Here is a 26,425-nt window from a genome sequence, read left to right as displayed (position 1 = left end):
AGTTAATAGGAATATAAAAAAGGGGAGGAAGGTTTATCTGTTTAGCAAGAGTAATAGAAGGCAGATTTCAGACTACGTAACAGATCAAAACGAAAAATTGTTCCGACACTGACAATGTTGAGTGTTTATGGAAAAAATTTAAGGCAATTATAAAATGCGTTTGACAGGTACGTGCCGAGTAAAACTGTGAGGGACGGAAAAACCCACCGTGGTTCAACAACAAAGTTAGGAAACTACTGCGGAAGCAAAGAGAGCTTCACTCCAAGTTTAAACGCAGCCAAAACCTCTCAAACAGAACCTAATGGATGTAGATGTAGACTCCAACCACAAGCCATGCGTAAAGTATGGGTCCAGTCAGATGAGGACTGTATTCTAAGTTTTATATTTAGAATACTTCGCGCTGTGTCCAAAGCGCTGGACGAGTTCATTCGTTTGTTCGGAGGAGGCCGACAAGTGTTTGCTCCCTTTCGGCCGGTCAGAAACCGAGACGTATGCCCTCCAATATGATCAAACGATTTTACAAAAACTATTCGGTAAAGCATTTTCACTTTTGCGTTATTTATAGATTTATATGATGATGCGTCCATGATTTCGTTAATGGTCATAGCCATTGCGACATTTTCATGAAAGAAAGGCAGTGAGCGAAATTCGAAGAAGTTTGCAATGAAAACTAGGGATCACTATGATTTTGCTTTTGCTGCATATTACTTGATATGTTGCTGTGGATGAAGTTTAGTCAACATATTGAATTTTTCTATAGATTTGGCTGGATGTCTGTGTCACCAACCGCAAGAAAATTGATCTGACGTAGCACACTCATTTGCGATCGCGAGCGGCAGCGATAAACCCGGAGTGAAATATCCACAACATTCCTCTTACATATTCATAAACAGCTTGAGATACTGAAATGCGATTTTGGCACACGATAGCACACAAGAGAAGAGTATTTTGCTAAATGGTTATTATGCAACACTTGGTTATCTACCGCGTTGTTCCACTAACTACAGACGTTTTCGATGAAATGCCGCAATTTTCAGTGGCCAGCGATAGATGGTTAAAAGACAATTTCTACGGGTTTCGGAATTACGCAAGTGAAGACATTACGCTTTCATTCTTGTACTGAGGATGCGCTTGTTCATAAGCCCGCTTTGTTTTGAAAGAAAGCAAACTTTAACGTGACAATAAGAGAAATGTGTAGGTATTATAATTCGCCCAGTCATGTCGCTTTTCTGTGAGTCACAAATTGTTAACAAGCCCGGCGAAAATAAATCATTGCTTTTGTTGCTTTTTCAGCGGAAGTCTTTTTAAGTACTAACTAAGACAGAGGTGATAGATCTTTTCGAATGATTTCCATGCAAGTGTGGGCATGAAGGCACTCTACTTAATGTTTACAAAAAGTGCCTGTAGACTTAAGTTTAGAACGGCATTTCCCCCTACAGTGCCTGCCCGTAACCGCCCACCGCTACCTCCCCCCCCCCCCCCCCCCCACGAGTGCCGACTGTACTAATTAGAACAATATTTCATGCTGACGTCAGTGACATCTAGCTACCATACATTTGCAGTTACCTTGCCAAAGGCTCGCTTGTGGGTTCATGTTTACTGTTAAGTTTTTTCAATTATTATACATCTTCACCCGTGTCAGTTTTTGCTAGTAATTATGTTACACCATGTTTACTTAATACGTAGTTATTCAAATCACATAGACTAATGATGAATATATGCTCCAAATCTGTCTCAAACAACAAACGAAGTTTCCTGCAGTTTGTCTAAATAAGCAGCGACAAGGCCCTTTCCACCACTAGGCAATACTAGACGGCCATCTAGGGCAGCCAAATGAGGAGAAAAAATAAAGACGAAAAATTAAAACACCAAATTGTATTGAGAAACAAATGGAACAGTTATTTAGTAATTCTTTGCTTAGACGAAAGTTGATGTTGATAAATATGACAATTATTCCTCATTCAAAAACCATTTCAATGGAAACAAACGAAATACCACCATGATTATCCAGATAATCTAGTGTGATGCTTCAGCTTGTCAGGAACACCAGGCTAAGGATGGCAACAAAGCTTATTCACCCTGGTACCTCGTATGTACAAGAGTTGATGGGGAATCTTTCTTGTCAAGGAAACTTCAGTTTTTTGTGGAGCATTTAGAGGACAAGTTTGGGGAGGTGGATGGCTTGACCAAAATGCGGTCAGGGTCGGTCTTCATGAAAACAGCATCATCTGCCCAGTCACGGGCACTACCTGCCTGTGACAATCTGGGGGCTGGGCTGCCCCATAAGAGCTTAAATATAGTCCCGGGTATCATATTTCACAGGGACCTTCTTTTGCAGACTGACGATGAACTGCGCGCCAATTTAGATTGGTGAGGTGTCCATTTCGTCCGGCGCGTCCACTAGGGTGTGAGAGTTAATCAGATTGCCACTGGATCCATCATCTTGGCTTTTGAGGATGACACATTACCCGAGGAGGTCAAGGTGATGGTGTACCACTATGACGTAAAGCCATATATCCCTCCCCTGATGCTGTGCTTTAAGTACTGGAAGGTCGGCTGTATGTCTTCCCACTGTACTTCCAGTGCCACCTCTCCTTGAGGTCCATTCAACTACACCTCCATGGAGTACACGTAGGCTGTAGATTCCTCTGGACCTTTTGCTTGGCCCTAAAGACTCCGTTAACCCTGCGGTTCTCCGCTATCACTTCCTCTCGATTCTCGACATATACCGGGGCTATGAAGTGGTTTACACTGAAGGCTCAATGACTGATGGTCACGTATGCTTTGCATATGTTCACGGAGGACATATTGAACAGCACTCCTTGCCAGATGATTGCAGTGGTTTCACTGCAGAGCTGCTGGCTGTATCTCGTGCTCTTGAGCACATCCGCTCATGCCCTGGCGGGTCATTTCTCCTGTGTAGTGACACATTGAGGAGCCTACAAGATATCGACCAGTGCTACCCTCGCCATCCTTTGGCAGCGCCCATCCAGGAGTCTGTCTATGCTCTGGAACGGTCCAGTCCTTCATCGGTGGTAGTATGAATCTCAGGACACGTCGTAATCCCAGGCAACGAACTTACCGACAGGCTGGCTAAACAGGCTACGCGCAAACTGCTTCCAGAGATGGGCATTTCCGAAACTGACCTGCGTTGTGTCTTACGCCGCGGGGTTTTTCGACTTTGGGAGACAGAATGGCATAACAGTACACATAACAAACTGCGTGTCATTAACGAGACTACGAGTGTGTGAAAGTTTCCCATGCGGTCCTCTCGCAGGGAATCAGTTGTCCTCTGCCGGCTCCGCATTGGCCATACATGGGTAACGCATGGTTACCTCTCTCCCCCCGAGGACCCACCTCGGTGTCGCTATGGCTCACAAATGACGGTCGTCCACCTCTTGCTGGACTGCCCACTTTTAGCCGCTCTGCGGCGGACTTTTAATTTTCCCAGCCTTTCCCACATTCGGTGTTAGGCGACAATGCCTCAACAGCAGCTTTAGTTCTACGTTTTATTCGTGAGGATGAGTTTTATCACTTGATCTAAGTTTTAGCGCATGTCCTTTGTCCCTCTGTGTCCTCCACCCTAGAGCTCTTACGGTGGAGGTTTTAATGTATTGCCGAGTGACTGGTTCCTCCTTTTCATTCTCATGGTCAACCAGCCATGGTAATCTGCTCTCTTGTTTTGATCACTTTTACATGTTTCTTGCGTCTCTCTACGGTTTTCTTGTCCGATTTTGTTCATTTTAGTTTTTGTTATCCTTCTGTCATTCTTGTGGTTTTCTCCTTTCTTCCAGCTGTGTTTTGTATGTATTTTACTCTCACGCTTGTGGAATGATCTTAATCGGAACGAGGGACCGATGACCAAGCAGTTTGCCCTCCCCCCACCCCCCCTCCTTCCTTTCAACCAGCCAACCGTTGTATTTTGGTGGTGATAGAGAGAGACGGCAGAGGGAAGTATATCAGGGACACTGATGGTGGTAGAAAAGAGGGGGCATCATTTCTCAATTCTCGACTAGGGCGGCAAAACACCTAGCATCGGGTCGGAGCAGCGGTAGTGCGCTACTGATAATAAGGGTAATGTCGCTTTTATACTTCCTATACTTTGTTCGTCATAAAAAGAAACCTGATATAAACAAACAGAAACGCAATGATTGGTCAAAAGTTCCAGCACACTCACACAGGTGTCGTTACATTCTTGGACATAATCTTACTTACGTATTACATATCTTAGTACTGTAATACGGTAAATGAAACTTTAAGGTATTCTAATGTATTAACAGCCATCAACATTTTTCTGAATCATATTTTAGCCATGAATAGTTTTTATTTAAAAAATCGTGTACAGTCTCATTCTCTGTACTGTACTGTAGTGTTCTGATTGTCACGCTGGGTACAGGTAGTATGATAGTGGGCGCCGCAGCTGCCTGCTCAATAGTAAAACACGTAGGTGGGACACTGTTAGAGAGTGTCGAAAAACAGGTCGTACTCAATGTTTTTATAAAGTTTACAGAAAAAATCAGGTTTGAACTTTTGTGAGGAACTGTATTTACTGAAGGTACGGATGTTTTGAATATGGAATGTGTAGCTGAATCGGTAGCGTTGTAGAATGGTGATCCAGTCCAGTTAATTTATTGAACGTTCAGGCCCGTTCTGGTCGCTTTTTCACGTTCACGTTGAAATACCTACATCTTTGAAATGTATAATTCGTCAAATATTGCTAATTAATACACATATAATAATTTAAATTAATACTACACGCTGTCTTGTTTCTAATTACGTACTACACAAAATTTCGGTTTTCATTGCAAATATAAATTCTTAATTATCAATATTTTTATAAAAGATTGTCAATGTATGTTATTTAAACTAAGAAAAAGCATAACAAAATTTTAAGACAAAAATGAAAAATCAGATATCCTTTATTTGGACCACGTCCAGCGTTTTGTACCAGAGATGTGTTCTGACAAGAGTCAGTGTGGTAAGCGACGTGGAAACACGGATGACAATAATATTCGCAGCATGGAACGCACCTTTCAAATGCAGCATTTTGCAGTTGCCACCGTACCACTGCAGAATGAACTGTCAGCATTACTGTGGAGTTTAGCTAAGCGATTTGACGAGACGAATAGCAGGACATTTAAGGTGCCAGACTTACTGGAACTAAGGCGCGAAAGTTGTCACCGATCACTGCCGAACGCTGGCGGGATACGGAACAGCGCATGATAAAAGAAGAGATCAAAATGTGGCGCTTGGTTGACTTTTTGGGTCCCATTGTTGATGTATTCGTTACCGATGTAGCAGATGGCAGTTACAGTACTGAAATGCATTTCGCGTATTCATACATGGTAGCAATTGAGAGGATACCAGACGATTGACTAATACCTTAAAAATTTAACTGTATAGTGAAATCCCTGAAATACTTTCCCGTCATACATTTCTCGCGCAGAACAATTACCCTGTAGTATTAACGTAAAGCATAAAACGTGTCATTACTATCGTACTTGACTGTATTCACCTTTGCCTGCCTCTCCACTTGAAACCATAATATATGCAGTGGGATTCGAGCAACCACTGTAGAATACGTGGTGTAATGTTTGCATCAGGTTTGTTCTTATGACGAACACCCTAGAAACACCAAGGTATTTTAGGTTACCCAGAGCACCAAGCAAGGGCAAATTTTGACCGTGTTACAATAAGTTGTAAATCTTGTAATTTGTTGTAATATGTATTTATTTTATGTAATCTTTTTATCACAGAGATATTAATTTAACAGGAAATAAGGACAACATAATTGAAAGCTTAATTTTTAACACTCATAGGGTGAATATAAAAACTAAGAATGGTCAAATCTTGGTCAATGAAAGATTGTGTAAACAAGATAAAATTTGTAATTGAATACAAAGGCTGTCTAAAGTTTCTATGCACTCTATGATCTATTAACTGAATAATACAGCTTTGTCATTGAGAGAAAGTTTCAAAAACAGAAATGAAAACACTTGCTAAAATATGTTATTGTACATTGAAAACTCTTAGAAAACACTTTTCACTTGGAGAGAATATTTTCACTTAATGATGACATTTACCTCCTGCACACAAAATGGTTGATTCTAAATGAGTCTTACACAGATGGCCCCCACAGCTTCCACATGTTAACTTAGTTTTTGTGATGTTGTCTCTTGCTCTCTGGTTACTTGCATTTTTCAAGCATAAGTAGCACCTTGCTTTCCTAGTTGGTTCTTCGTTTGCAGCAATTTTATCTGTAGTTTTTTTTCCTAGGATCTCTCCCATCACGCAAATAATAGGCAACTGTAGTCCTTTAAAATCCATGACTCGCTTTTCTACGTATGTTTTCAAAAGTTCGTGGCTTATTTCATGGAGATACAGTTTTCTGGCGTTTGGTTTTCCATCATTCTATTTAGGCGCATTCATCTTGAACAGTGTGTATGAGTTAACTGCAGCTATTATCAAGTAGGCTGTAGAACGTTGACAGTGGCCATCTTCTCGTACCCCTTTTTGTAGAGTATGTCCTAACCATTTGATCTACGGCATTCACTCGTTCCTTATTGGAATTATAGTACAGGTTTATGTGTGTTTCCGTTTTTGGTGTATCAGCTTCTACTCCGGCATTACGATGTTGTGTAGACAACAACAACAGATTTTTCTTTTGTGATGCAGGAGACAATTGTTACTGGCGGCTTCTTAGAAGATGGGTCTGAGAATGCGAATTTGGAGGAATACAGATCTCTGCCTGCTGTCGTCTTAAGTTCCTGCGGTACCTGTTTTCTGTTTGATTTGAGTGTCCCAACCAATGTAAGTTTGTAGTCTTGATAGAGAATGTCCGCCAACTCCACAGAAGTGTAGAAGCACTCAGTTGTGACATTGTAGCCTGTATTCTTCATTGGCTCCACCAGTCTCTTCACAATCTCAAGAGGTCTCGTTCACTGGCAGGTGTACTGTCTTTTCCATCATACACTTTCATTTTTATTATGTATCGTTCAGTTGCACTACAAAGCATTCTGACTAATATTCCATATTTTCCAGGTTTGTCTTTGAGGAAAACTTTGAAAAGACTACGACCTCTAAAAACCTTTCATCAGTGGTATTGTCAGATCCATTTCTGAAGTACCGTGGGAATATTCCATTTAATACTTCAAATACTTCACACAGCGGCGCAAATTTGTCACGTACACTTCTTTCTGACCTGGTGCCTTTATCATCAAAGCGAAGAATTTTCAATAGCTGATATGTTCTTGTCTTACCCATAGCTCCTCTACAAATCGCTCTTCACAATAAATTTGAACATAAATCAGATAAGCAAATATTGGTGTCCTGATAAACTCTAATTAGAATTAAAATTCCCATCAATGCAAATATTTCAGAATCGCTAACGGGAGATACGTTTTCTCTTTCAGCTTCTTCATTTGTATGGTCATGCTTGTTACTTTCCCAGCACTGATTATTTCTTGACGTTCACGGACTATGTTACCAAAATCCCTTTTACTATGTCTCGGAGCTTCTGCAAGATACACTCTGCCAGAACTTGTAACATATTTATTTGGAGCGTTCCTGCATGGTTTGTTTCTTCTTCGTTGTCCTCCGCTTCTTCACTGGAATCCTTTTTTACTTCTGTATGATCTGACTCAAAATCACTTAAATCTGATAATTCGTCATCGAGTAACTACTTTACAATAAAGGCGTCGCTCTACTGTGGCCAACTGCTAATAGTAACAATGGCAAGTCTAAAATCAACAATGAAAGTGAAACTCAACAATTAGATGCTCAACAAACCACTGTAAAACTCATGTTCGAGGTTGCCAACTGAATAAAAGAAAGAAAAACGTACGGGAAAATTTTGGCCATGCTTGGTGGTTGTAGGGACGATATGCTTGGTGGTTGTAGGGACAATAATAAGAATTATGGTCACGTGGAGTTCCAACCCCGGGCAAAATGTGCCCTTGGGCGTAAAATTCCTATTTTGTACTTCCAACAAATTTAACCATAGAAACGTACAGCATATTGTATTATAAGGTTACAGACAAATAGAAAAAGACCCGAAAACATAGTATATTTGCCATGACATTTTTAAAAAATAAAAATGTACGGGCAATTTTTGCCCGTGCTTGATGTTTCTAGGGTTTTAGAGAGTGCAGTGATCTGTTTGCGCGGCCTCTGACAGTCTTCATAGAGGCGTGCTCAATCTGTGAGAGTTTTGTTTGATGGTAGGCGCCTGGCACATACAGTGAATAACCCTTATATTCGGACACTAAGAGATTTTTACTTTGCTGCATCATAACTGTATTTCGAATAAAAGAAAAATATATCCACGTATTATATGAAAGTAGATGTCTAGTAAATAATAGCATGAATGATCTTTACACAACGTATACCACACGTTCAATAATACGATTGAAATAAAGCAATCTTCGATGGTCACGTTACTTTAGTATCCGGACAGATGGCAGTGTCGCACTTGTTTTCACCGTTCACGCCGGGGTAAATGCTTAGTCAGAAGTGCCTTCTGACTAAGCATTTACAAGCGCGGTCGACTGTTCAAACGATTCGATGCCACGCAAAAGCTAATACTAATTTTGAGATACGACAGCTTGTGATTTTTCACAACGCGAAAGGTGAATAATATAGAGAAATTGCTGCCACGCGCAACATAAGTAAGATACTGTGGCAGATATCGTCAGACGATTCAAAAATGAGGACCGTATCGACTCTATTTCGCAAAAGGGCCAGCCACCGAAAACAAGAGGCAGCTAATACGGAAAATAAAGGAAGGACCCTACACTCAGTGCACCCAGATTACCACGTGAACTGTTAAACGAGACTGGCAAAAAGGTACATCCTCAAACGATTCGCAGAGCACTGAGTGAAAGTGGCTACAATGGAAGAGTGCCCAGGAAGAAACCGTATATGAATGAACAGAATCGAAAGAAGATATTGCGCTTTGCCAGGGAGTTCATTACAAAGGATGAAATATTGTGGAACGACGTCATTTTTGCCGACGACAGTAAATTTAAGGTTTTTGGGTCGGATGGACGAAGTCTGGTATGTTGGAAGAAGAACGAATAATTTACAGTCACAAATGTATATTAAACCGACTGTAAAGAATGGAGGTGGCAGCGTTCTTATCTGGGGCTGTATATCGTTATTTGGACCGGGCGGATTGGTGTTCTTCGACAGTATTATGGACAAATATGTATCTTTGAACTTGTTTAAGAACAGTTTACGGAAAAGTGCTGAAACCATGGCGATATCAAACACGTTAAAGTTTTACCAGGACAATGACCCGAAACATAAGGCTCGCATTGTGCAGGAATATTTGTTGTACTATTGCCCCAAAGTCTTACAACCACCACCTCAATCGCCAGATCTCAATCCCGTTTAGAATGTGTGGGGAGAACTGGAGCGACGTATTAGAAAAATACCAGGAAACTATGAAGCGTCGATTAAAAGAAGAATGGGATAGTCTACATGCGGACTATTTAAAGAAAAGATGATGAGCAATATGCCGCAGCGTTTGAAAGAAGTGCTAAAACAGAATGGCTACCCGACAAAATATCGTAACATTTAATATTCCACAAAATCTTGTCTTGAAACGACTAGTTCTGCAGTGTCCGAATATTACAGTAATGTGAATATAGGACCGAGGTGTATTTAAATAGGATTATAAAAGAACTTATGTATGTTATCTTAATAAAGTTAATGCTTTTATTTACAAGACACATCACGGAATATAATACTTGGTTATATGTTTTGTTACGAATGAAGTTATGATGCTACAAGTTTAACATATAGTGTCCGAATATTAAAGTGATTCACTATACGCAGCGAGGACAGGAAGGGGACAACGGGCGGCCCATTCATCAGCCGCGCGTGTCTCCGCTGTGATTCACTGCCATGCAGCTTACAGCGTTAACTGCTGACTCACTGCCTCTGCGTGGGACCGGCTCTGTCAAGTCAACCATCTCACTCTCATAGGAATGGGCAAATATTTGAAAATGTATATATTTTGTCGACATTTACGAAAGATGACGGTATCATCGATATTCTGATACCGATAGTTTTTGCTCGTCCCTTCGGGAGAGAAGACTCGGGAGTGGAACACTTCTCGCAAGCTTTCTGTGTACGAAATATTGTATAAACGAAACTCACAATCTTATTACACTGATCTTGTCAGGCCCAGCTGAAGATGGGGTGTGCACCAAGTCATCAGGTCCATGAATTTGCCGATCTACTCTGGCAATTTGCTACGACTTTTTAGATGAAGACTGCCCGCAAAAACTAGGTACACGGCAAGGGCTCAATAAACCACCTATAGTACCTTTATATTGCTGTCCTTGGTGCTAGAAGCTGCACTGACTCCGTGGAGTGACGAGACGTTACGTAAGAAGATGCGTAGCGACTGTAAATGAGGAGCGTCAGCAGTAGATTGCTTTTTCCGGAAGTGAATTATTCAGACCCGTGTAAAATCTACTCTTACTGCCCATCCTTTTGTCGAATATTCTTTCAAACGCAACGAGTGACACTGTTACTTGCCCATGTCTTATTTACTCCTCTGATATTCCTCGGAACCCTTTGTCTGTATAACTTTCCTGTAAATTTGGTACTCCCATATCCTGAAGTTCTTTTTCTGTTTTGGTTCTACTAATTGAGTCTAGTAGTTTGAATTTTCAAGAATGTGTTTCGTTTGCTGTGGCTCTTTCTGCGTGTCACAGTGGTAATTCTTCGCATGCTCCTTGGAACCTTAATTTAAGGGGTTTGACTGTACGTTTCTGCACTGTCTTTAGGGCGGTGTTTCGTATTCTATTCTTGGCCTTCCAATTTTTGCTCTTAATGTTATGTGATTCTTAGTTACAACTGTTCTTTTAATGCATTGTCTTTGAGAGTAAGCATTTCCTACGTGTATAACGCTGTGGTTGTCAAGCTTTTTTACTTACTCTCCACTTTTGTCTCCGATGCTAGTAAAATTTTGTAACCGCCCACCGTAGTAATGGTGGTTAATAACGTAGGACAGTAGCTTTATGCTTTAAAATTTATAAAGCAGAGTTATAGAAAGTTAAAGCAATAATAATTACATACCAAATACTTTGTTAAAATATTATGAAAACCTAACGAAAAGGTTTTTAAAACTCCTGCCACTCACCGCCGACCATTATATCTGGAACCCACACTAGTGGGTGGTAGGGACCATGTTTTTATATTACTGGTTTGATCGCTGTTGTAAAATATAGGGTTCTACAGATAAATTAAGACATTTATAACAAAAATGTTTTTTGTTTACTGAACTGTGGTTTCTGTTTTCAAAAAAGGTCGAAGCTATGGCTTTCTTTCGTTAACAGTTTTAATATTTAGCTTTTTTACACGTATATACAGGGTGTAAATGATAAATGTTTACAACTTACCACAGTGATGTAAAGGATTTTGAGACGAAAAATTTGCAACAGAACAATAAACTGCGGTCTATCAAGCCGGGAAACACTCGCAAATTGGTCTACAAAAACCACCTAAGTTGTAGCATAGTCTCTCATTGTCTTTGTGCGGAGTATTAGTCCTTGAGAAAAAATGAATTTTAAGTCTTTTCTACACGAAATGTAAGGTATTATTAAGTGTCATTTTCGTCCAATCAGCGACGGAAAATCAAATTCACGTAGTTAAATTTTGTATTGAGTGCATTTTCGATAGAAGTCTCGATTTTGGAGTTATTCAAGAAAATCGTACAAAAGTGATTCTCAAACACATCCCGCCCGTACAGCATCCCTTCAGTGTAAGGATTTCTACAATTACCTGGTTATTCATGGAACTCGCTCCTTCCACTGTACAAAAATTGTCGATTGCACGAATTATACCCCCACACTGAACCTTTTCTGTCTTTATTGACTGGGCAATTACCGCCTGTTTTCGCATTGTTGTACGTCCCTTTTACTCTTTTGACGCGAAACCTTTCGTTCCATGACAGCGTTAGTGTGAGGATGACCTAAGATGATTAAGTGATTTCATTTGTAATTGACATACTGTTCTCTCTTTTAATTTGTTTTAATTCTGAAATTTTAGCCGAATGTTCGTTATCTGATATTTCAGACTTGAGGATCCCCTCCCTTTCGCGAGTAATAGAATATTTTTACTATTGCAGTTTACATCAGATGATGGAACTGTAACTATTCCGAAACCGGTCATGGATTAAGCAACTGTCCTGCGGTTATGTTCATTTTTCAAAATAATTCTTACTCCCTTGTATCTCGAGCATCGCAACGCAAAGAGGGGCTTGGAGTTATTCCCAAACTCACTTAAATGTGCTGTTTCTCTTATCACTGATTACACAAAAGAATTAGTTTTATGGTGTACCAGACAACAAAAGTTTAAAAAACCTGTCGCCCAGCGTGGGGCTCGAACCCACGACCCTGAGATTAAGAGTCTCATGCTCTACCGACTGAGCTAGCCGGGCCGCGCGAGGAGCGGATACCCATGATGCAGTAGAAACGGGCAATGTAGTAGTCCATCCTTCATTTGTTGTTTGTGGAGAGATGTCCGTATTTGATAATGTGGGAATTTGTCTACATAGCAGCAAGACGAAACGACTTTTACTGATGGTCCACCACGAAAGTCGCGCGTCTTTGGTGGAAGCAAAGCAAAATGCATTCCAGCGCTGGCCAGTAAATAAAGCACACTACGAGACTACTGCGTCTACAAAGCATAAGCTTAAAGCATCTTCGTCCATAGTTGCTGTTATATACTACAATATGGTGATAAGCTCTTACAGGGATTTTTTGCAGCTAGCGCTTTGTGCAGGCGTCTGCAATCCTGTCCTCGAAAAGAAAAAAAACACCCCGAAATCAAAGTGTTACCATTTTCAACTTTTGTAATCCTCTCTTCCTCAGTTATTTTTTAAAAATTTATTTATTGATTTATTTAACCTGGCAAGATTAGGGCCATCAGACCCTCTCTTACATCAACCAAGCATTCTACTGATTTTATTCATACGTTTTAGTAGGCATGTTAAACTACATGTAATACAAAAAGTGAAATAAACAATTACAAAGGCACATCTGGAAAAAGTGCTAGCAGCAGGGAGTATGAGGGAGACTGATGGTGAAAGGAGGAGAAGAATAGAGACATGATGAAACATAACTAAGGAAATATAAAGGGAAAGAAGATAGCGTGGCTAATAGAGATAGATGAAGAGGAAAGCATCTCAGGAGCAAGATAGGAGGTGCTAGCTTTGCTATTTGACAGCTGAGAGGATTGGCCTTCTACATTAATTTTGTGGACAACGTTATGAGGATGATAGTAGGAAATGCTTCAACTTTTCTTAAAAGCAGCAGGGGATTGAATTTTGCGCAAGGTAAGGGGGAGTTTTTCCAGAGGCGGACAGCGGTAACTGAGGAGGAGTCTGCAAAAGTTTTTGTTTTGTGAGTGGGCACAGTTAGGGTAGCAAATAAGAGTGACCTCGTGTTCCGATTATGATGGCATAACAGGTTTTTAATCTCTGAAGCAAGGTACTGCGGTGCTTGCGCGATGAGGAGTCGGTGAAGTGGACATAGTGTGTGGTAGTCACGCAATTTGTCGGCCGCAGCCACCCTAGCTCGGAGTATGAAGCACTAACATGATCATATCGGCGAATGTTGCAGGTGTAACGCACACAGCATTCATGGTTAGTTCTAGCCGTCTTTTGTTTTCACTACTCATGCCCTGTTGAATTACATCACAGTAGTGGAGGATCGGTAGAACGAGTGCTTGCACGAGCTGGCGTTTCAAATCCTGTGAAAATATGTTCCGAAACTTTTTGAGAGCATAGAGACAAGCAGACGTCTTCTGGCACACTGCGACTGTATTCTCCGCCCAGTTGAGATTCTCATCCAAAGTTGCATCCAAGTTCTTAACTGTTTCGTGATAATGGTATTGGAGTACCGTCGAGCAGAATAGGAGGTAGCCGTTCGCGGAAATCTGAACTTATTAATTTCTGATGTGCTATTCAGATTACTTGCGTCTTTTTTGCATTTAGTTTAAGCCCCATGTCACTACTGAAGACAGATCATTATTCCTCTGAGCGATTGCAGTGTTTACATCTTCAGGTCTGACACTTAGGTAAATCTGGAGGTCGTCGGCATAGAAATGATATTTACAGCAGGACAGAACCGACGAAATATCGTTGACGTGTAAAGAAAACAGAAGTGGTCCTTAGACTGACCCTTGTGACACTCCTGAGGAAACATGTTTCCGGGAAGATTTTTCATCTACGCAGACAACACGTTGCTGTCTGTCTTTTAAGTAGCTTTCAAACCATCTCATTGCACTATCTGAGAAATTAAGCTGTTGCATTTTTCTGAGCAATGTGTCGAAGTTAAGTGTCAAAAGCTTTGCTGAAGTCCAGTAGCGTCAATATTGTTGCCTTTCGGTTGTCGATGGCATATTTCAGGTCATCAGTTACTTTAATTAGAGCAGTGTTTGTGCTGTGATGTTTACAGATACCGGATTGAAATTTGTCATATAGACTGAATTCATGCAGGTGTTCAGTGATTTGATCATGAACAATACATTCAAGTGCTTTGGAAACAGCAGGCAGTAGGCTAATTGGTCGGTAATCACTAGGCACTTGCGGGTTTTCGATCTTAGGGATGGATCGAATTATGCTTCTTTTCCATGCAGTGGGGTATATTCCGTTCACGAGGGAAAAATTAAAAATGTCAGTTAAGACAGGTATTAAGATATCGGCAACATTCTTAATCATGGTTATACCGATACTGTCATTGCCTATTGCATCAGAAGAGATTCTCATTATTGCTTTTCTTGCCGTATTTGTTGTTACATGTTTTAGATGGAAGGTATCGTTGTTAGTTATCCTGTTTGGGGATTCTTGTGGACGGTAATTATCAGCCGTGCTGGTATTCAGAAGTGCAGAGAAAAATTCGTTTAATTCGTTAGCTGACACATGAAAAGTAGTTTCCGATTTTGTCTTTCTGACCCCCAAGCTACGGAGATTCTTAAATAGAGTCGTGGGCGCAAGATCGCTGCATACAAGGGAGCGAGCGTGCCTGATTTTAGCATTGCGAATGCATTGTTTCTCTCTGTTCTGCAGCTTTCTATATTCTTCGAAATGCTCGGGTTTCGAATATGCCTTGAAACGCCTGTGGGCAGCATCCCTATTAATCATCATTTGACGTAATTCAGCTGTCAGCCATGGAGCAGGAGATTTTCTTACACGGATTGTGCGCACAGGTGCATCTTTGTCATAGAGGGCAGTGAGTTTATCACCAAGTTCATTAATTTTGCCGTCGATTGTAGGTTCCCTAATTATCTGATGCCATGAGATTGGTGTGTAGCTTGTAATGGAAGAATGTTCATGCTATTGCAACTAAACAATCTTCTTAGGTTTATTGCGGAGGGAATGTCTCTTAGCAGGTCTATGTTCAAGTCACCCATTACGATGACATGTTTGTATTGAAAGTGAAATTCCCACTGAAAGGAACTCATCGAGCTTATTTTTGGTGGCTTGTACACGACGGCAGTCAAGAACTTCCTACTTTGTATATTTATTTCAATGAACATGAATTCAGCCTCTTTTTCTTGAGCAGGGTTTGACGTACATAGGGCTTTCGCTTTGAGGTCTGTTCGTATATACGCGCCGACCCCGCCACCTCGCTTTTTTTATCTGTCTGCCCTTATAAATGTGTACCCTGGGAGATGAATAGATGCAGAGGATATGTCTGGTTTTAACCACGTTTCGGATAAGAGGATTACGTGGTAGTTTAGTTGGTTGAAGAGGAGGCTAAGTTCTTCGTAATGTACAGGTAAAGACTGGATGTTGCAGTGAGCTACTGAAAGCTCGGACGAGTTCAGCTGAGCAGCCTGTAGTAGGGTGGCAGACTGGTTTGTCCATTTGTTGGGCGCTACCTGCCACGAGGGGCACTGGCCGTTGTTTCCGCCAAGTGACATAACACAGGGGTGTCCGAGATTTTGCGCGCCCTGCTTGTGACTCTGCGTGTGCCGAAAGAAAGGCGACTGAAAGAGATTTCCTGAGGTTGCAGGAGTATAGAAAGTGGATTAGTGGTATTCGGTGCAAGGAGAATATGACGAAAGCAGTGACGGTTGTGTGTCATTGTGTATCCTCTGTCGTAAAAGGAGAAATGTAATTACCATATTTGAAACAGCTTAGGGTGGAAATAAGGGAAAGGGGTGTGATTTAAGAGGCCGATGCTGCCAGCAGAGAGAAGTAAGCTTAATAACTATTAGCTTATTGTAGGAAGTTAGAGTTAAATTGAATTTTACTAAAGCGTTACTGGTAGTGATTTTTGTTAAGAACAATTTAAACCGAAGAGGTGGGTGATTAATGAGCTAAAGGAGAGACTAATATTTGCAATGGTACTATTACAGAATGGAAGAGAATAAGCTGAGAAAATTAAGTAAACGTTTTAACTACAGGTACAAAAAATAGTAAAAAGTTAATACAGTTACAAAAACGATTAGTTGAAGGTACAAATATGGGTATAATTAAAAAGTTAATGCAATTAAAAGACAGTATCTCATACTATAGTGCTGTTACAATTTGCAAATGGTGTTAAGTTTGCACTTTTGGCTCGAGTAGCTTCACTTAATACTATTCAGTTCTGTCATGTTTGTTACTGTCTTCTTTCCAGCTGTTGTCTTAATGACTACTCTGCCATCCTGAGTCCACACATTTTGAAGACCGAAATGTGATATGACACTGTTTAAAACCTTTAGGCGTTCGTGTGTCAGATCTTCCCTTATTGTAAGCCCCGTCCTTGCTAACTTCTTCTTCTGGGTAAAGATCTCTGCCCTTTTTCGGTATGAGACAAATTTAATTATTATTGGACGAGGTTTGGTAGCACCTGGTAGTTTTCGTCCCACCCGATGGCTCCAGTCAATGTCTGCCTTAGTCACTTCAACGGCTAATTTTTCACGCGCAATCTGTATGAGCAGGTTGACCGTGTCTTCTTCCTTACTTTCTGCTACTCCAAACAGTCGTAGACTATGTCGCCTCTGGTACTGTTCTAGCTCGTCTGTTGCGGCAGATAGTTTCACTTCCAACTCCCGTGCCTTTTTCTCGTATTCAGACACACTTCTTTAGTGCTGTAATTTCGGTAGTATTGACCTCAACAGTTTCACGCATTTTGGCCAATACTGCTGCCGTTACTGTATCTGATATAGTGCCTGCTATCAGATCGAGATTGTGTTTATCGCGAAGCGCAGCATTTACCTCAGAGCGGACCAGCTCCGCTATAACGGGAGCCGCGGCCACACCTTCCGCCAAGAGCGAACCCGCCGCACCTGCTGCTTCCTCGCTGGTGCTGTTGACTCGTCTGTTTACCATTTTCTCGAAGATATTGGCGGAGCACAGAAAAAAATAGCACTACTGCGCAGAACACTGTTGTTTACACAATTTCCACTGGTAGTAGACAACACCACCTGCGAGAACACATTCGAATTCAACTAAATTTCGCGAGCTGAACTTAACACGTGTTGTTACGAGTACTATTAGGGTATTACTGTTAGGGTATATTGATAATTTTTACTTTTGGACAGTCTGACTGCAACTGAATTAAACACAATTTTCGTGACATACACGTTTCGCATTTATTCTCTGCAAGGCATTTTCAGTGGTAGGTTGCGTGGACGATTTTGTACATATTATGTTTCTCTTCCATTTGTGGTGCCGTTGCTCTCCTTATAATTGCCATATTTCACTGCACTAGGAACTGAACACTTCCTTCTGATGCAGTGTTTAGGTTTGTGTTAAACTAGTGCTCAATACTACCTGCTGTAATCCATTTCCCCATGTTTTTAGGTTCAGTTCTTCCGGCTGTCTTTTCTGCTGCTTTGTATATACCAGATTTAATTTGATCCCAGTCTTCACTTACTCCACCATGTTTAAAAATTTTAGCTAGGTGTCTGTTTCATGAGAATAGCGCTTTGCCAGTCCCTCAGTTTTCAGTTTTTCTAGTTGCTGTTTAAGTTTTGCTGGCTGCTTCTTCAAACGTTTGAATCTCAGTGAAATTTTCATCAGGACCAGATTATGATCACTTCCTATGTTTGCAGATGGATAGCAACTGCAATCTTTTACATGGTTCCTAAAACGTGTTTTCATTAGAATGTAATCAATCTGTTGTCTCTTTCAGTCACCAGGGGCCTTCCATGCGTATCTTCTTAGTTTGTAAAGTTGAAAAAATGTGTTTGCAACAACTAATTGGTGCCTCGAGCAGAACTCGATTAGTCGATCTCCTTTTTCATTTCTTCTAGCACTTCCATATTTGCCAACAATTCCTTCCCCCGGTTCTCCACCCACAACCGCGTTCCAGTCACCCATGGCACTCAGGTTTTCATCTCCCATAACATTTCTGATCGCATTACTTATTTCTTCTCGTATTTCGTCGATGACTGCGTCTTCTTCTTTGGATGTTGGCATGTATATTTGTATTATCACAGTGCCCTTTCGTTTAGTTTCGACTAGTATTATTCGAGAGCTATATTGGACAAATTAAGTAAGGCAAAAATGGAAGTACTGCTATATTAATTATTAGAACAATTAAATAATTACACGTTGTGCTTGGACACAATAATACACCAACTGCAATAATTAATTTATCACTGAACGAGCAAAAGCTTTAAAATATTGGCCCGTGGGGGGATCGAACCCACGACCTTCGCGTTATTAGCACGACGCTCTAACCAACTGAGCTAACGGGCCATTGACAAGACAAAGGAAAGTTTCCACTCATAACCAGCACGTAATTTGTTATAGTGGATTATATCTTTTGAAATTGAAAATATATTGTGATAACTGTTTGAACAACTCAACTTACTTCCTAGGCCACGGTGAAATGCTTATTTTTAATTATCATTAGGACACACGAAATATTTTAAGCACAGGGCATCAAAGTACGACGTAACTCTTGTGAGAAGTTTAAAAAAATAGAGAAAAGATATCTGGAGTATCAGGACATTGTATTGTATGAAGCAAACATTTCAGATTTGTTCCTGTCGCAGTGTAACCAACTCCTTGCCAGATAGTGGGTCAGGACAACTAAGTACCAATTTTTTTATCAATTCGATAAAATTTGTAATATTTACAATCCAATCCAATATTAAAATAAGTTTCATCCATTATTGTTTGGCTTTGAGAAATGAGATTGCGAATTTAAATGAAAATATCAGTGTCTCCCTTCGTCGCTAGATTTTTATGGTTCACTGCGTGTCTTTCCAATAGAAAAACAGACGATCATCATCATTACCAGGTTGAAGGTATATTATTTATCAACTGCTTACGGGAAAGCAGTGTCGATTTGCTGTAGCCGCCTTTGAGGTCTCCAGTATGTTATGTTGGATGTGTAAGAAATTAAGTTTATGTGCTGCATTGTGATGTGGATAACGCATACTATGCGATAAATATTTTGCGACTGTCCCAGAAACTGTGTGAAAGAAGAGTAATCTTCACAATCAATCTGCACTCTTCTCTGTGGAACTGTCTTTCAATTTAGTATATGTAACGTACTTCTCGAAATTAAAGGTCAAGAAAACTGAATAACAATTTTAAAAACAAATCTTTGGAAGTTAATAATTTTTACCCGAACTGTAAAGCGACAAATTGTAATGATTGTTTATCGAACTGATAGCCGATAACTAACGCAGTACAATATAGCTTTAGAGATTTTATAAATTGTACAAGTGCAATTAATTACGTTTTGTATAGAAGTGCAGATACGAAGACAGTAGCAGCTTTTGAAATGTGAAACTAGAGCTGAATGCTGAAGGTTAGAATAGAAGATCAAATAACTACTGAAGAATTACGTAATCGGATTGGGGAAAAAGATGTTTATGGTACAACTATACTTAAAAGAAGGTTTCGGATGTCGATTGACCTGATGCATCAAAGAACATTGAAACCGATACTGGAAGAAGGTGTGCGTTTATGTTGGAGAGATTGTAGAACAGGAGTGAGTGGATGTATGTTGCAATAGTTAAGCACAGTTTAAGTACTTGCAAAGGATAGACTATCATGCAGAGTTACATAATATCAGTCTTCATAGTGGAGACCATAAGAAAATCACTCCAAAAAGTTTCGAACCTTGATTAATAACGGACAGAGGAGTTAAGATGAAGGTCTTAATGCTTTAGGCGTTATTCATAGTCTCCCACAAATGAAGTGCAACTGACAGAACTTTCATGCAGCCTAGTGTAATTGCCAGAAATATTTATGTCAAAGAAATTTGATGGTGTGATGGGGAGCTTCGTCAAATCTCGTCTGCCGTCAAATAAATGATCAAATCTAGGACTTCGCCGTAGATTTGATCATAAAAGCCGTTCGTCTTCTGTCCACTGCAATGTGAGGTGTAACTGCTTGGAGCGCTGGCGTCGCTACAGCTATTTGATGTCTTTGTAGTATGTTTGTAAACATGGCTTTTTTTACTTGCTTCGACTAGGGTGGGAGATGAGCTAGGAACACAGTGCATGCTATTAATTGTGTGCTGATAGGCCAGTGGAATATGCTGCAGGCAACTTCACGTCCCCAACCACAGCTACAGCCATCCATCCACCTCTACATCTGAAAACATCCAGGCAGCTTTTCAGCAAGCTGGAGTACAGGAATTGGTCACACTTTAAGATGAAAAATTCTTTTTTAGCTTTCCATTCTACTTTATTTTTGTACTGTGGATGCCACAAGTTAAAAATCGCTTCATCTGTTTCGTACTTTTTATTAATTTTGTTGTTATTGGAACACTAATTCCATTAACTAAATTAGTCAAACATACAAATATTTATTGCCCATATAGTGTACTAAACACTTATTTACCTTCACATATTCCCCATTCATTGCTTTGTAAATAGCTTCACTTGTTTCTGGAATTATTTTGGTTAATGTGCAATGTTATATTCCAATGCTGTACTGTAAACTAGAGTAGCCCTCTCCTGTATCTATAAATCCCAGTGTCACAGTTTGACTGTCTTCTGTATATATAAAATTTCTCAAGAGAGTATTCTGTTTTGTAATATGAGAAACCACTTTACTGAGCAAGTACTGAAATACATCCATTTGTGAGTAATTTATATATGACTTCCTCCACTAGCAGCTCTCGTAATAAATTTTACTAAATGCTTTTACTGTTTCGACGTAATAGCTATGGCTTCATCTAAGTACGTTTCCTTTTTGCCGGCCAGTGTGGCCGAGCGGTTCTGAGCTCTTCAGTCTGGAATCGCGCGACCGCTATGGTCGCAGGTTCGAATCTTGCCTCGGGCATGGATGTGTGTGATGTCCGTAGGTTAGTTAGGTTTCAGTAATTCTAAGTTCTAGGGGACTGATGACCTCAGATGTTAAGTCCCATAGTGCTCAGAGCCATTTGCTTCTTTTTTTTTCCTTTTCTTCCACTCCCTTTCTTCCAAATACACAAACAGGGCAATTGTGGTGCTAGCAATTACAGCGCATAGTAACAGTTTTCAAATGTCTTGATTTGATCGCGCAGGGAAAATTTCAGATTCAAAAATCGACGAAAATGTCGAACGTTTTTGACCGAAATTTTGCACATGCAAAAGGTTTGTGCTAAAATGATATCGGAAAACCTCACCACTGAGAAGGTCAATCGAGGAAAAGTGTGTGCTGATCGTCTTGAGAGAAGTGCCAATGACCATGAATGGTTCAGTCGTGTGACCACAGGTGATGAATCCTGGATAGCGTACGGTCCTGAGCAGTGATAAACTGAGACATCTCCTCGACCGAAAAAAGCTCGAATGGGCAAATAAAAACTCAAAACATCGAGTGAGACCGTACGTTGCAGAGAGGTGAATGCTGCATCATGCCAAAGCTCCATGTCACACGATCACTTCCATCATGGAATTGTTAACCACAAAAGGCCAGCACTGGGAACGACTCCACCGGTGTTTACCTGCTGAAGGGAACTACTCGGAAGGGGATAATATTGTTGTTTTGAAAAAATAAAAGCTTTGTCAGATAAAAAATAAGTCTCATTACTTTTGTCACACACCTTGTGCTGGGCTGATTTTGAGTCATTTATTTGGCAACTTGACTCATTTTAAATATCCTAACTTCTAAACAGAATGAGTTAATATTAAGTGGAGTTTTAAATTTAACTTTTTAGGTCATAGGTATTCCAGAGCTATACTTAAGTCGTTTGTCGTTTCATCTGCTCTAACTGCCTATCGTGCAATTTACAATAGTGCTGGTATTGTTTACATTTCTATAGACACATCAAGATTGCAAATAGGCTATGTAAATATTGTAGATGAATTAAAATATTAATAAATGGACGAGGAATTGAGAACTTTAAGACGGACTTAGAAAAAGAGGCTGGCAAGAATTACATAACTCACATGGCTGCAGAGTGGATGATGTAAGGAAGGAATTGAAATGGCCTATAAGGAGTCTACATGTATGTAGAAAGCCAAAATTGTCAAAGTGTAGGCTGCAGAAGGGAAGAGAATGTATGTATTTGTAATATAAATAACCTGCCCTAACCTTCGTAAATTCCTCCTTAAGTGATTTATATTTTAGTTCACATGTTTCTGGAATAATGAAACGATAAGAGTTCTATGTTGCAAGCCAGGTTTTTGTTCAAAATCGTAACCTAACCATGAGACGATCTTCAGTAGAAATGACTTAAAAAGTGAAACATGGGACCATTAACTTGTTTTTCATGCTTAGCACGATTTCCAAGCATTTATTCTCGTAAACAAATACAAATATTTACAGACGTTTTTTTGTGATGTTTCGGGAAGTGGGACAAAATAAAACACACATATAAACATCACATAAAATGTATATGTAAATATTTGCTATTCATAATCAGAAGAACTCGAAACATCTCATGTTAAGCACGAGGAGATCCGTAACTAGTGCAATGTTTCATTATTCAAATCATGAGTGACACAGTTGCAGGCATTCCAAATGATAGAGTATGATGAATGAAATTAAGAAATAACATTTTTTAAACGGGGATCTCATTTGAAAATATGAGGAGCTACTTTCAGAAGAGCAAATTGAAATGTTTTTTCCCCCATTTACAAACCATTTTTCCTTATGTCCTCGCACTGTACCTCATGGAGCTAATTCTGACAAACTCTTCGAGTTGTTCTCTCTATCCGCGGTTTCACCCAAAAATATTTCCATTTACCGTTCTTCTCAAGCAATGTGCTCGCCACCTTCATTAAATTAAATGCTGTTGTAGAGGCGATCAACTGTTCGGCATCAGTTCCCCAGCAACTATGACGAAACGAAAAATTTTACGACGATGTAGCTCCAGTGAATTAGTTTGGTCATATAAGTTTGACAAAATCTTTGACAAGGATTTTGTGAAAACAGTGACGTATTTGTGACATCTTGAATGCGCCATTGCTTCGTCCCCACTTCATGATCTAAACAGCAGAAACGGACTCCCGGATGGCGGCCTGAACCAACACCGACTCAAAGGAAGGCCTCGGCGCTTGTTGGTGACGTCACGTTAGCTAGGCACGGCGAACGCCAGCTCTGTTGCAGGCAGAAACGCCTGGGCGTTCTTATCACTATAAATCTCTTATTTTTGAACAAAATGTTTGGTATTGTTTTGGATTCTGCAGTTTTATTTAGACGAAAGATTTTCTTACTATCGTAAAGCTACAAATGAAGATAATTCTGTATTACTGAATCCTGTTGAAACAAACGTAGATCAATATGAGAAGATGCTTTGCCCCATTGCAAGCTTCGGAAATTTTACATTCAGGCAACTATATTTACTTGATCCATTTTGTTATCGAAACTTACCCCAACCGCCTTACAATGAACTAGTTTCTTTTATTTATTTATTTATTTATTTATTTTCGTTTGACATCGTCACTGGAAATGTGAACTAATTTACATATGTAAAGGCCCAACTGTTGCCAGTCATTAGATAGTCGTTTTCAACAAAAGGAATTCTAAACAGGAAACAAACTAGCTTCATACATCGAAATGCTGCTGAGCTTAAACTTTTTTAAACATGCACATTAGAAAAGATAAATATTCCCCTCTTGCAACTGAAATGAGAAACTATATAAGATAAAAACAATTTATCTGCCTCTTCTTCTGCCCCCACCCTATCTCCAAACGTGTACAATCGCAAGATATTTCATTAACATTCAGTGCTCCTCCCATAGTCAACCAAGATACCTAAATAAGAGCACCAATATGTTCAGTTTCTTGTAAAACAACCCAGTACAACCTTAACTCCCTCAGATTTACAAATACGGTAAAGAAGCACGAATTCTGTTGCTGCTGGACCATGAAGTTGTTCTTGTATGTCAATCCTTAAAACAGGTGGAAATTTAAGTTCAGGAGTACACTATTTGTTAAGAAGTGTAATGAATTGCACAATTAATTGATTGTATAAATCTCTCAGAACAATGTGTGTTGGTCAACTAGCGCCAATAGTTTCACATTTTCCTGTGTCAGAGACGGAGACACCGGCAGTACACCCGTGGATATTTTGACTATCAAATACGCCGGGAGAAACTTGAGAATCACGATTACGATGGTGCTACAAGAAAAGCTTTGCGCTACAGTCTGGAATCACGAGACTGCTACGGTCGCAGGTTCGAAATCTGCCTCGGGCATGGACGTGTGTGATGTCCTTAGGTTGTTAGGTGTAAGTAGTTCTAAGTTTTAGGGGACTGATGAGCTCAGAAGTTAAGTCCCATAGTGCTCAGAGCCATTTGAACCAGTGTTGAAAAAAAAAAACACATTTCACTGTCACTTTCTTGCACTTTATGGACACACGTCGCAATTTTTGAGGTGTGGGAGGGGTGGAGGACTTCGGTGACAGCGGCGACTAGGGCATGTTGGGGTGGGTAGCAACGGAGGCGGTCACGTGACGTTTCGGCAGGCGTCCTTGAACGCGGGGTGAGCGGGATCTCCAGGAGTCAAAGCTCGTGCGCTTTTGTCTGGGGAACGGTTTCGCTTCAGGGGCGGTAAGTAGCATAATGTGTGTTGCGTGGGTCGCTCCTGTTTATGTGGGCTACCATTTGTTCTTCTTTGTCACGTCGTCTATATATTACTGCTTGTCCAGTATAGGAACCGGTGCTCTGTAGTGTCCTCTTCGTTGCAGATTGTGCTGTTGTGTGATTCTTTTTATGGAATAGAGCCAGTCTCTCATTTGTTGCTACGGTGGTGGTCACGACCTTGTACCACGTGGATTTCAGGTGTTCTGTTATTGCCCGTTCTGTGATGTTTTTCCAGACTACTGGCCAGTTGTGATCTTGAAATTCTGTCTCGATTTTTTTCTTTGCTTGTGTGCCCTGTCAGTGCGCCGCAGCTTTTTTCGCCGTCCTTAGTCGTTGGTTAGCCACAGTGGTGAGTGCGTAGCTGTCATCGACTGTCAGTTGCCTGATGTGACGCGTATTCAAGGGGATATGGCTGGTGTTACTAGCCCTTCCTTTGACTGTGGCCTATAGGTGGTTATTAGGCAGGCCGTGGTGCTCTTTGCGTTCTTGTTTTCCATTTGGATTGTTCTGTGGAGCAACAGTGCTATGCAGGTTTTCACTTCGAGGAATCTCAGCCCTCCTTCGTCAGCGATCACGTCGCCTGAGACACTTTGTAGATCTCCCGCCTCCACAACAGGTAGTTGACTGCCGTTAGATCGCTCTTGCAAATTTCTGTTGGTGCCCGTATTGTGTGTGCTACATAGCAGGTTTTCGACAAGATTGTCCTGTTGCTAAGTTCCATTCTTTGTCCCAGCATTAGGTTTCTGTTCGCATGTGTCGTGGCGTGCCCTCGTATTGTGTGAAGAGTTGTTCGCCAGTTTTGTGCCGACGTCTTTAATGGACTTTATTTTTATCCCAAGTGTTTTATGAGTGTCAGTTATTTGGTACCGTTACCTGTTGGTTATTTAAACTCCCATTGCCAGTGGGGAGCAGCACTGGTTTTCAAGGATTCATTCTTGCTCCTGTTGCGTTTTGGAACGTTTTATAACTGGCTCAATTTTGTCGGTCCCCTCATTGTTGATGAAAATTCCCAAATTGTCGGCGTGGGCCATGTATGCGGTCGTTTACGGTACTGTTTGATACCATTTAAGCTGGCTGCCCGTTACCGCAGGAATGGGTCACGTGCTGCCGCGAAAAGGGCCTAGGTCAGCGGGTAGCCTTCTCTCACTGACTTCCCTAATTTAATTCATCTTAATGTCCTTCCAGTTATAGATAGTATTGATGTGGCGTTCGTTAGGAAATTTCTTATGATTTGAGTAAATTTGCGGCGAAATCCTAGTTTTGTCAACGTTTGCAGTAGGTACAGGCGGCTGATCCTTCCGAAAGCCATGTGAAAGCCAACAGAAATTATTGCTGCGATCGCTCTGGTGGTTGCGGCTTACGCAGTGACATCTCTGTATGAGCAGGCGGCATCGAAAATGCTCCTGTCTAGCAGTGCACACGTTTACCGCGGGATAACGGT

At 40.6% G+C, this 26,425-nt stretch overlaps 2 non-coding genes across 2 annotated transcripts; both read right to left on the bottom strand.

Annotated features, from left to right (window-relative positions):
* Positions 1-12,378: 12,378 nt before the first annotated feature.
* Trnak-cuu (transfer RNA lysine (anticodon CUU)) lies at positions 12,379-12,451 on the bottom strand. Its single transcript has one exon. It is a non-coding gene; the product is annotated as a tRNA-Lys (tRNA).
* Positions 12,452-18,635: 6,184 nt separating this feature from the next.
* On the bottom strand, positions 18,636-18,709 carry Trnai-aau (transfer RNA isoleucine (anticodon AAU)). The gene has a single exon. It is a non-coding gene; the product is annotated as a tRNA-Ile (tRNA).
* Positions 18,710-26,425: the final 7,716 nt, after the last annotated feature.

This window comes from Schistocerca gregaria, chromosome 8 (genome assembly GCF_023897955.1).
Source record: "Schistocerca gregaria isolate iqSchGreg1 chromosome 8, iqSchGreg1.2, whole genome shotgun sequence".
Taxonomy (NCBI): Eukaryota; Metazoa; Arthropoda; class Insecta; order Orthoptera; family Acrididae; genus Schistocerca; species Schistocerca gregaria.
This window is presented reverse-complemented; position numbering and strand designations above follow the sequence as displayed.